This window comes from Hypomesus transpacificus, unplaced genomic scaffold (genome assembly GCF_021917145.1).
Source record: "Hypomesus transpacificus isolate Combined female unplaced genomic scaffold, fHypTra1 scaffold_64, whole genome shotgun sequence".
Classification (NCBI taxonomy): domain Eukaryota; kingdom Metazoa; phylum Chordata; class Actinopteri; order Osmeriformes; family Osmeridae; genus Hypomesus; species Hypomesus transpacificus.
Genome location: NW_025814036.1, coordinates 233173 through 245926, shown reverse-complemented (window position 1 = coordinate 245926; position 12754 = coordinate 233173).

Here is a 12754-nt window from a genome sequence, read left to right as displayed (position 1 = left end):
TATTTGTATTATCCGTGAGGTTCTTTTGCCGTATCATCAATCATTTTAGGGGGGAGGGGGGGGCTATCCGTCCACTGCAAACACGTATCATATTCTCAGGTAGGTTAGTGCATGACATGTGCACCAGCAGATACTATTTCAAAATAAATTCCTGCATTAAAATAATGTATCATGACAGTTTGCATGATTTGGTCATTTATTATCACACTAGCATTTAATTATCATGCTTAATTATGTTTATGAATGAGGGATTTTCCCCTAAATAAATGTCAAGCTTATTTACGTTTTTGGGGGCATATTTTTCAGTTAGCAGATGGTACTATTTGAATCGCGATCCCATCTGAGATATTATGGAGGATTATAGGGGCCAAAACTAAATAAATAAATTATTGGATAAATAAATAATTATATAACACAAAGCTTAAATAAATGACACAAAATATATAAATGTTACATGTATTTGTGTGTATATATATATGTTTACGTTTTCATGTGTTTACATTTATTCATTTATACTTACATGTATTCATTTATACTTACATTTATTTATTTATACTTACATTTATTTATTTATACTTACATTTATGTATTTATACTTACATTTATCCACGGTGAAACTTCCTGCAGCAAAATAAATCTGTCGTCCCCCCGTCACCAGGTCAGGGGGCGGGTCAAAGCCTCTGATTGGTGGTTCAACTTGAATCGACTGCTTTTGACTATTCCAAGGTGGCAGCACCTTGTGCGTATTGAATGAATGAAATATTGAATGCTACAGTGGTCGAAATGTTGGCGGAAGCTGAAGAGATGGAGGCACCTGCCAGTTCACTTTTTTTTACATCATATTGAGAGCTTCGCTGAAATTATAGGAATGATATTGGCCCTAACTGACACAGACATCAATGAAAATGTGTTCACGATCCTCAGCGAGATGATACAGCATAGGGGTGGGCATATCGATCTTAAGACCGACAGTGGCCGGGTTGGGAAACCCGGCAACTATCGATACCAACGTTGGTATCGATAGCCTGGTTGATAGCGTGATAAGATCGATACTTAAGTTTCATTCCACACTGAGTACACAACTCCCTTTATATCATAGTGGTTGTGCAAACACCGTCTAACTTCGCTCAAACTCACTTTGCCCCTCCACTGCTTTTCTAAGCCCAAAGTATCGGTATTGGCAATACTGGCCCTGTATTCACTCCTTGGTATCGGATCTATACCACATCGTGCAGTGTCGCACACCCCTAGCAGCTGTAAAGTGAGGCGATAGAGGATCCCTCTAGCTTGAAGAGAGCTTGATCGACTGGTTGAGCCTGCCTGGTGTGTAATACTGTTCATTCACCAATCAGAGGCTTTGACCCGCCCCCTGACTTGGTGACGGGGGGGTCGACAGATTTATTTTGCTGCAGGAAGTTTCACCGTGGATAAATGTAAGTATAAATACATAAATGTAAGTATAAATAAATAAATGTAAGTATAAATAAATAAATGTAAGTATAAATGAATAAATGTAAGTATATATGAATAAATGTAAACACATGAAAACGTAAACATATATATATATACACACAAATACATGTAACATTTATATATTTTGTGTCATTTATTTAAGCTTTGTGTTATATAATTATTTATTTATCCAAGTATTTATTTAGTTTTGGCCCCTATAATCCTCCATAAGATATGCCCGGTAACGTTGTTGTTAGAATAAGCTTCAAAGGGGGTTCCTTATTAATGAATGAATGCAATATGAGTAGGCTAAATGCCTGAAAATATCACGAGACAGGAAAAACTTGCTATTATGTTTAGGTCATAGAGATTAAGTCCAGGTTTACACTGGTCTGCCAAATGTATTCGTTTTGATTAAACTATGAGGCTGCTCCCTCTTGCAGGTGAAATGGGAAGGCAACTATTTCATTCTACTCTTCGCTCTTTGTATTTTGAGTTGTAAATGAGCAGAATTTTTTTTTGCTTTTAAATCTATGTAATCTTTATAAATAATAAGTAGGCTATGCATTTTTGATATAAAATATAGCATACAGAAATATCAGTTGTAAAAATGTCATTAAAAAACGGACCCCTGTGCGACCGACCCAAGCAAGCACACCTTACAATTTCCCCAGAAATTGTACCCTCTCTAGTTATTATTATTCTTCCGCCATGGGTTCCTATGGCAGGCCATAGAAGCTCTTGATCGAAAGTTGTGAAATTTGGCACACTCATTGGGGACAGTCCCCTGGTCCAATTCACAAAGTTTCATGTCTCATACTTGGGCACTCTAGCGCCACCAATGTGTCAAAGTTGGAGTTGCGTTTACACATGTAACTTTTGAACCGCATGTCCGATTGTCAAAAATCAGGTATTGTTGGATTCCTTGGTGCATGTCGAGTTCAACGCACACCATGGCGTCAATTTCCGGTTTTATAGATTTTCCGCTATTCCCGGTTTTATCAAAAACCTTTCAAAGCCTACTCCTCCTACAATTTTGCCAAATCTTCTTCAAAATTACCAGATATGCTCTTCGGACCAAGCCTCACAAAAGTTATGGTAGAGCATTTTGATCCCAACAACCATTTGTCCGTGACAGCCAATCAGATTCAGCAGAAAAGCCACCAAACAGGAAGTTAAGTCATATCTCAGCAGTTCTTTGAGGCAGTGACACCAAATTTGGTACGCCTACTCAGAACCTTATTCTGAGAATGTCTTCGAAAACTTGTGTCATGTGACAAAAAAGGGGCGGATGCTGCGGCGCTGCATGGAGTTGAATACAAGTACCTAATGTCTCATCACAAGATGTTCCCTGCACCACACAGCTTAGTTTCTAGATGTAGACGGTTACAGAGGACAGGACAAAGCGGTTTAAGTGTTTCTACCTTTTCTTATTGGGGTGTGCCTGCCTTCGGCCAGCACAAACCATTGTTCTCTCTCATATATATTTATTTATTGTTTATTTTACCACCCCTAAGGATTCAGTCAATATTTGGACTACAAAGACAAGGTAGGTGTCAAAAGTTTTGTCTTGCTAGCGATTGAGTTGCTTGTATTGGGATTTACGTTCCGTTGCACAGTTTAGGAGGTTACAACGTTTTTGTGGCGAAAAGTGCCTTTAGTCAACGAAGGGTACTCTGTGCTAGCCTACGTCATCACACGTTAGCAACGACGCATGGATACAATGTGATAGAGACGTTCTAGCACGCAAGTTGGAGCTTGGATTATGAGTGAAAAATACCACCCCCAAAAATTTCCAACCATTGGACTTTGTTGACAAAGCGATTTTGAGTGGAACTGCAATCTCGGATTTTTTATTTAGGTTGTGAAAGTCTTTGTAATTTGAGCGAGTGCGGGTCGCCCGTGAGACCGGCTAGTCTTTTAGGCGACAGCCATGCTAGAAAGCGTCATAGTAGTATTTTCGTAATTTTATAGTTTAATTTTACACTGAAAGAAGGAAATGTTATGACGATATGACTATTGTGAAGCCAGCCAGGTGGTGAGATTTTAATGTAGGTAGCTGTAAAAACGTTGATTTGTTTGCTACGTGAGAGCCCCGTCAGCCTCCATTGACGATTGCGGCAGCTGTTGTCGAACTGCGTCTGATGAGTATTTTCTTAATTTCGTACCAGGGTCAATTCTACATAAAAATGGACAGCAGTGTTATGATATAAAGATATGGCGATTGTAAAGACAGCCAGCGGGTCAGCAAATGTTTGTGATTTGTGTAAAACTTGAGAATTTGAGTGGGATCTTGTCTTGTTTTGACGTTAGCGTCATTCAGACTCGGCTTGCCCACAGGCAGTGTGTAGTAGTAAGCTAGTACAGTCTTCAATGCCTCAGCTATGGCTAAACCAGAGAATGTCTAATAAAGACTTAGACTTAAAGAGCCTTAAACAGGCTCTGGCTAAACTTTATTATGTTAAAAGAAACATTCTAATTTCCGGCGCTTTCAAACAATCAGTGAAGTGTGGCTAGCAACTGCAGCTAGCTTGCCTCTAGCAAACTTCTTTTGAATTAGCCATGTCCCCTTAAATTAATGTCAAACGTATTTACGTTTGGGGGGGTATATTTTCAGTTAACATACAGTACTGTTTGAATCGCAATTCCATCTGAAATACTGCCAGTGACAACGTTGTTACAGTAGCTTGTTCCAAACGGGGTTCGCTTGTTTCAAAGGGGGTTCGCTTTTTTAAAGGGTGTTCTTAATGAATTATGCAATATGAGTAGGCTAAATGCTTGAAAATATCACAAGAAGGGAAAACGGACCCACCTGCAACCGATGCAACAGGGCTCCAGACTAACTTTTTCCCTCTGTTGCACTGGTGCGCTTAATATTTTTAATTTAGGTGCACCTGCACAATATTTAGGTGCACCCAAATTTTTCCTTGCGTCGCCACAATTTCAAGGTCACCTTTTTATCACGCTCCATATACATTCATATATATTATGTAAATGACCTTAAACAAGAATAAGGTGTAGGTAAATAATGGTTTTATTTGAAGCACACTTAAACTGTATATAAAAATATTTTAAGTGCTTCACTGAGCTGCCAAACTAAAACATTGCAAGTCAAATAAAACATTTCAAAATAGAAAGTGCTACTGTTTAAAAGTGCTTCCCTGAACTGAGACCTAACATTTCATGGCTCAAAGTCTTATAGCGGGTCCCCCCTTTACTGTCGCATGCCCTTCAGATGGCCAACACCTGTAATTTGGCTTTCTTGCCCTTTGGCCTTGGCTAAACTAGCTTGCCACACTCTCTAGCATCACAATCCTAGCTCCATGGCCCAGCTCCTTAACTTAATTGATTTTGACAAGGTGCCACATGAGAAACCTGAAATGTGTTGGAGGGCCGCATCAACAATAATTTGAATTTAATTCTGCTTACTATTCATTTTCCCCCATTGTAAAAAGCAGTAAAGTATATATTTTGATTAGCTGCTACTTGTTATCAGAAGAATAAGGATATTCTGTAAATATTTATATAAATATTTTACATGTTGGTCAACTAGGAAAAGACTATCAAAGTAACAGTAAAAACTAAAATAATCATTACATCAGTGTTTCATTTTATTTGTAACTAGTTAATCTTCACTAACACTGAAAAGATGTTTTGCATTATGTTAAAGATATGCAATTGATCAAATGTAATTTTATAGTTTTATAGCAATACGTTTGTTCTTGGAGAGGAATCCAGTGGGCTTGAACAAGTGCATCAAAATCTGGATTAATGTCTGAGGTGGATATGCAAAGGACAGCTGACAGGTGATGATCCGGGTCTGCAATATAATTAGCAAACCATCAGCCCGCGCCCACTGAAGTTGTCAAGTTCTTATTATGTCCGCGTTTGTATTTTTCTTTAGTCCCTTAGTGCCGATTCAAATTGTAATCCTTCAACACAACGACCTGTTCTCCAAAACTAAGAACACAGCTTTGACTTTGACCTCAGTAAACAGATACTTAGAAGTCCATGTCTTGTTAAAAACTCAACATTCTGTATCAACCTTTCGTTTTTTCATTTTCGAGGGCTAACCAACAGCTAACTCTCCTGTTGGTGAGGTTGCACAAGCGCACATTTGTAAATTGCCTGATCACTAGTCTTTCAGGACTACATATTTACTACCGCTCAACATATTTATTTACTTTTAATTTTTGATTTACCTCACGCGGGCCGGATTGGGACAGCCTGTGGGCCGGTTGTGGCCCGCGGGTCGTACAATGCCCAGGTCTGCCATAACTGATTCTCTCGTGCTCAGGTCGTAATTTCAATCACACAGCACAGAGCAGTGTAGGCCTACAGGAATATCTGGAGCACAGCTAATTAGAGGCAAAGACCCGCCCCATCGTTGTCTCTGATTAGGTTTAGACCACGATATGATCCAACCACGAGTGTGAGTTCCGTCAATGAAGAAACATTTTGCGGAGGAACCCGCATCGCTGCTTGCAGCTGTATTTATTGTTGGAATGCTGCTTCAGCATTCCAAGTATTGTTCTTTGAATCTTTATTCAGCATCTTCTTCTTCTATTTCTTCCATGACACCTTTCAGCGCCTTCAAATCTTCAACTATTAAAACCGTTCAGCTATCAAAAATTCAGCAGTTTCAGGCCATGGATGCTATGACTTTTCAGCTTTGTACCTCTTATACTTGAATTAATATAAATCAATATTCATAATACTTTTAACATGGGTTTCCAATCGAGTTTTCTTTCAAATCCTCTCAAACTTCTTAAAACCTCTTCAACTTCCTCAATCTTTCAGCTAGAGCCACCATTTAAACTTTAAAATGTTGACAAAACTCTAAACTATTTTCGAAAAATTCAGCTTTTTGATATCCATTCAACTTTTTTCAATATAACTGATTATGTTTGAGGACTTTTTCAAACCGTTTCTGAGATTTACATGGTTGTGTTCATGAAAGGCTAGCGTGCAGACTGAAACGCTTAAGCCTAATTTATACTTATGTCCTATACCCCTAAGTAGGGGTGGAACAGTGTCAAGTCAAAATAACTTAATTGGGCCTCAAACGTCTCAGTGACATTCACAGCTGCACAAGGCTCTACAAGACAAAGTCAGACGAAAACATTTGCACCTGCCATTTGTACAGCTGTTTTTGCATGAGCATTTTGCCAATTCCTGGCAACTTGCAGTAATTGGTGGAAGTGTTGTCCAGTTCACCAACCACCTTTGTCCTTGCAGTTTCCATCCCCATTCTGCAGGACTTGGTAAAACTGGTTGAGTGACAGTTGCTTGGCCCCAGACAGCTCCTGCTTGGTAGGCTGCACTTTAATGTGTTCCTTGAGGGCTGCACTTGTTGGTGGTATGGCATCATATGGCCTTTGCTTGCGGGCGAACAGATGCAGTCGTGCATCATTCACAGATGTGGCTGCACTTGATCGGTCATACATTATGACCACAAATCTCTCCAGCATTTGGAGGTCATCATCATCAACGGTTGTGGGCCAGTGACTGAGCTTGGTAAATGTCCCTGACACTTCATCACACACATTTCATGTTTGCCATACAGATTTCTTAGCCTTGCCACGGAATGCAGACACAACGTCACACCCACTAAATGCATGGAAAAATGGTAGGCCACTGGATCTTTCTGGCCCAATTGTTGAAAAGATGTATTGGAATCCATCGTGAATGGGCTCCCTGACCAAAAGCAATCCACAGCTTCTTTAGACCTATTGCTTTGAAGGATTGGAAGCAGGATATTGCTATAATAACAACATCAGTGTCGTTTGCTTTGATCGTCACTGTGCTACTTCCATGTTCCATGCTGTTGCATGTCGCATATGGACGAATATTCTTGTATCTGCCTCTTCTTGGGAGCATGGGGCCAGGTCGGAAGATTCTGTGATTTCACTCTTGTTGCTGACTATCTCTTCTCCGTTTGTCACCACAATAGTGCTTTCTGTTACTACTTGACATATTTTGCTTGCCAGAAAGCTAAAGAGTTCAGTCTTGTTGTCATCATCTCGTAGGAAGTTTTTCCAGTTTGATGGAGCCTTACTAGATTCTGTTACCCTTCACCTAATGGCCTTCCCACGTTGTGCTCTGGTTTCTGACTTCAGGCTGGACTTCTTGTAAACATCGAAGACTATGTCAACCTCTTATTAAGCCTAAACTTCACATAGTTTTCCCCGTGACCTACAACACAGTTAGCCTATGAAATGTTTTATAAATGTTTCAAATGGTTATAACTGGTAACTCCTGTTTGAAAATGTTCAAAAACATACTATGGGAGTCCGATATTATTGACATCTACAAAGTATACGCAAAGATTATGCTGAAATGCAAAATCAGTCTAACCATGGTGGCCATCTTGAAATAAATGGTGGCTATTTTGGATTTTCGAGTGGCCCCAATTCCTAAATCGAAGAGTACACCTTCATAGATGATTTATACCAAATTTCACGCTTGTATCACCATTTGAACGATTCCCCCAAAATATTGCTGTTATTTTCTCCACTACAGGGAAAAGTAGACGATTTCAGAACGACCGAATCTAGACATTCTCTGACCGAATTTTACCTCAGAACAAAAGCTAAGAGTTGCTCGTTGGAGGAAGAATATGGAGCAAGTGCTTATGAAACTTGTAAAAACTTGTGTCTTCTCCTCTGTCAAAATCGGCAGTTACTGTTACTAAGTGAGTTGAGGCAGAGTCGGAGGGCGGCGGAGACCGATGCGGAACAACTGGCAAAGCTATAGTATGGAAGCAAATTAGTGCCATAATTTTTTTTATTTTAAAAGGCATCAAATACTTAATATTGAAATTTAAACAACACTGAATTCTCATCTGAATATATTTCGATGTAAAATAAAATTCAGGTTGCTCAAATTCAAGCCAAAAAAATTGATCTTAAAAATTCAACCATAAAAAACCCGACCCTTTCAAATTCGATCCGAAAGTTTTCGAGCTGAAAAAATGTGAGGCAATTTTTTTTGTGCCTATCAAATTCGACCCGAAAAATGCCGACCATAAAAAAATCATATATTTTACATCCAGGATATCGAGGACAGGTAGAGCAATCGAGCTTCAATGCAATCGAACCAACTTCTGACCTATCAGAGCACAGACCTTCAGTCAAGCACTCCGAGGAAGCGGGAAATCTTCAAGCTCAAGAAGAAGAGGAAAAGAACGATGGCTACCCGTGATAGGGTGACCAGAAGCATGACCCTGAAAAGGAGGACACTTTGGGTCCAGAAAGGAGGACAAAGGGTCAAAAAGGAGGACAACTCCAAAAAGTTGTTGACGGGGGAGGGGGGGTAAAGAAGAGTGCCCGGCATACCTAGCATTATCCTTGTGCAGTTGCGTATCGCAGGCATGCTTATAGCCCCTTTCCCCCTACTACTCACGTCAATGTCAATGCGACAGAACTTACAGAAGGTATGATATTGATCTTTGCTGCTCTTACGGCAAAGTTGAGTTCTGAACTACACTTTGCAGAGAATGTCTAATAAAGGGAGAACTCCCACTCTCTGCTTAACGGCAAGCTCTGGTTACTTCCACTCTTCTCTCGAGGCATTGACAACACAGCTGACAGGTTCTCCCTGTCAATACACATGCTAGCCCAGCCCTGGCCAAACCAGGGCTGGGGTAACGCTAAGTGTTTGCTGCAGCTGGCGTTAATCCTACGAACAAATTAACGCTTCGTAACTGGAAAGCTTTTACTTTTAATTGACGATATTGAACACATATATAAAGTAACTTGTCTTTACTTTAAATATCTTCTCCGTTTTCAATCTGGAGTTGTAGATAGCTTATGTAGGAAATCTTCCATTGCATCCTCTCTAGCTTCACGCCTTTGGTTATTATTCAAGCCTACGGTGTTAATACATACCACTTTGACACACTTGCAAGAAATGATCCGCTGGTTAGATGTAGCATGATCTTGTTATTTACGTATAAAAAACTCACCAGGGACAACATCAGCAACCCTGCACTATGAATTATTATTTTGATGTCATCTTGATGTCATTAAGTGTCTGAACAGGACGTTAGAAATGTTGCCAGTCTGTTGCTAATGACCAACGGTTGCTACGTTTTTCCAGAAAGTTCAGGTCATTCCAGTGTTGTCCTCTTACCTTCAAATTCGTTCAACCCAGACTTAAGCAACTGGTTTTCTGCTAAGTTTTCACATTTTCCTGCAGCTCATCTTTCTGAAATGTTCCCCTTTTTGTTTAGCATTTTTCTTCTTCTTTTCTTCTGTTTTCTGCCTTCATCTTGCTCCAGGTCCTTTCAAAAATACCTTTCACAGCAGTATCTTCCAAACTGCCAGTACTTTTGCTTTTTTTCTCTTTTCTGTACTTATCTGCCTTCATCTTGCTGCAGGTCCTTTCTAACATACATTTCAGGCCTTTTGAAACTCCAGCAAATATGTTTTCGCTACATTTTCAAATTTTTATGCATTGTTTCTCTTCTTTCAGATTTTTTTCATTTGTTTTGTATTTTTCTTCTCTTTCCTGTAGTTTTATGCCTTCGTCCAGCTCCAGCCCCTATTTAAAATACCTTTTGGTCGCTTTGAAGCTTCAGCTTATAACTTTCTAAAAGTGTTCACAATTTTCAGCTTTTTTAGCATGGTCACCTACCCAGGTTTTCAGCATTCTCACTGCTGTTTCGCAGGAACAGCCTTTTCTAGTTTTTTTTATTTTTGCCCCCCTAAGGCTCAGTCAATATTTGGACTACATAGATAACGCCTGTGTCAAAATGTTCGTCTTGGTCTCGATTGCGTTGCTTGTAATTGGATTTACGTTCCGTTGCACAGTTTAGGAGGTTACAACGTTTTTGTAGGGACAAAGTGCCTTTTGTCGACGAAGGGTAACCTGTGCTAGCTACATCACCACGTCAACACACTTTAGCAGCCACGTCACCACGTCAACACACGTTAGCAACGACGCATGGATACAACGTGATAGACCAAAGCCTGTTTAAGGAGAGCCTGCCCACTCCCTATAAGGCCCCTTGTATCGAATTTTGTTGCAGTTCCATCAGAGTTTCACTGGGAGTGATCACGGTCGAGTGCAAAATGAATGGGAGTCTATGGAGCTAAACGGCTAAATTTGTCTCTTTCGTCTGATTGTTGTTGATAAATCTCAGATTTGATTATAGTTTTTGCATGTTCAACATGGATTACAGGTCAAAAGTTGAATGAACGAGTACTTATGTCCTTTCGATTTCTTACAGGGTAAGTCGTTGTTGCCCATAACACGCTAGCATTCTGATAACTAATGTTGATTGGTTAGTGAAGGACTGACTACGACCAGAGATCCCGCTTGATGGCATCCGAAGCAGAACCAGAATGTCAGAGCATTAGCAACATTAGCAACAACATTAGCAAGCCAAAACTCTTTCTAGCATGTGTATTGACAGGGAGAGCCTAACCGGTCAGCTGTGTTGTCGATGCCTGGAGAGTAAAGTGGAAGTAACCAGAGCTTGCCGTCAAGCAGTAGCTCTGGTCGTACGATGTGAATGACGTCAATGCCATTTTCAAAGGCTTGTTAGAACAGAAAGGCGACTTTTAAAAAAAATCACACCCAGTGGTGTGTATTTTTTTTGCCTCCCCTTTCGATTTCAGAATTCAAATTACCAGACAAAAAATTATATCCTGGATTTTGAGGGGTATAGCTCCATAGACCTCCATTCATTCTGCACTCGACCGTTAGCGCCCTCATATGGAACTTGAGTGGAACTACAACCAGTTCGGAACCTGGAAGTTTCCCGAGAGTGGGAGTTCTCTCTTTATTAGACATTCTCTGATACTACTACTAGTAGGCTACAGTCATGGGCGTCGCCGCAATGTAACTTGGGGGGTCCCCCAATAAAAGTCGTTTGGACCCCCCCACATTTGCGATCAAAATATTAGTGCATGACTGGTCTACTAGTCCAGCGATCTTTCCATTGCTTCACAATCAAATCCGTTCCACTTTATAAGTAGGGAGAATACCCATAGCAATAGAATTCCACTCCACGTTTTCTAGAACAGCATCCACCACGCAGATTCAATTCCCATACTCTTTGATCGACGCATCGCGCTTGTAGCTAGTCGCACTTCAGACATGACTGTTCCACAGAGGAGATGGACATAAGGAGGGTTTTTTCGAGGAAGAGGAAAGTAAGTCAAAGTTGCCCAGTTTTCCTTTCAGTGGCCAAAGCACCCTTATAAGACATTCTCTGACTATAATAGCATTAGTTAAGTCACAAAGATCCTTCTGCAAACATTATGATTATTGCTAGCTAGATAAGCAAGCTTTTTACCTACATCTAGCACTAGGCAATACCATACTTTATTTACCCATTACAAGTGGAACAGCATTTGTTGATTTCTTAATCTGGGTCTGAAATATGTTGTGCTTTTGGCCGTATTCAGACCTAGGCGTCTGTTTCAGGCAGAAAGAGATGACAAGATGTTTTTTCCAAGTAGCTACAAAAGAAATTGCTGGTGTTTTTTTTTATTGCCATAACAACCGTGAGCTAATCTGGAGTTAACTTTAGCTAACATGCTAGTTTTTCTAACGACTGAAAAAAGAAGAACAAAATCTTTATTTCAGAATTGTCTTCCAATTTAAATAAGGTTGCTCAACTTGTAATTTTGGCTATTCGCAGAATTGTATTGCTACATGTTAGTCTGTCACATGAAGGCAAAACTGATTCAACCATTAAAACCATATATCCTCAGAAAGCTTATACCCTCAGGATGTTATCTAATGAGACAAGAGACACGTCCATCTCTCCATATTAGTATGCTGCCCATGCATAATAAATTCGGTATTGGTAAAGGGAGTAGGCTATATGGCTGATACTTTTTTGGGCTGTGCCATTCAACCACCTAAACCAGGGGTCACCAACCTTTTTGAACCTGAGGGCTACTTCATGGGTACTGAGTCATACGAAGGGCACCCAGTTTGATACACTCTTCTGAAAAAAAAAATGTGCTCAGTTTGCCTTTAGTTATGTATTGTTATTAATGATTAATGATATTCATCTATGTGAAGACACTGATCATGTTAATGATTTCTCACAATAATTATCAACAATGACTTAAAGCAATGACTCAGCAATTGATTACATTTGCTTACAGGATCACTATAACATTTCATAGGAAAAATCTTGCCAGTGACAAACCCTTTTGACAAATCTTAACTATGTAGCACCTTGTTTGAAAAATAAATCAATTATGTAATGTTTAAGAAAAATCAATTTACATATTTTCAAATAAATCGAATCACATTTTGACTAATGACCAAGTCTGCTGCA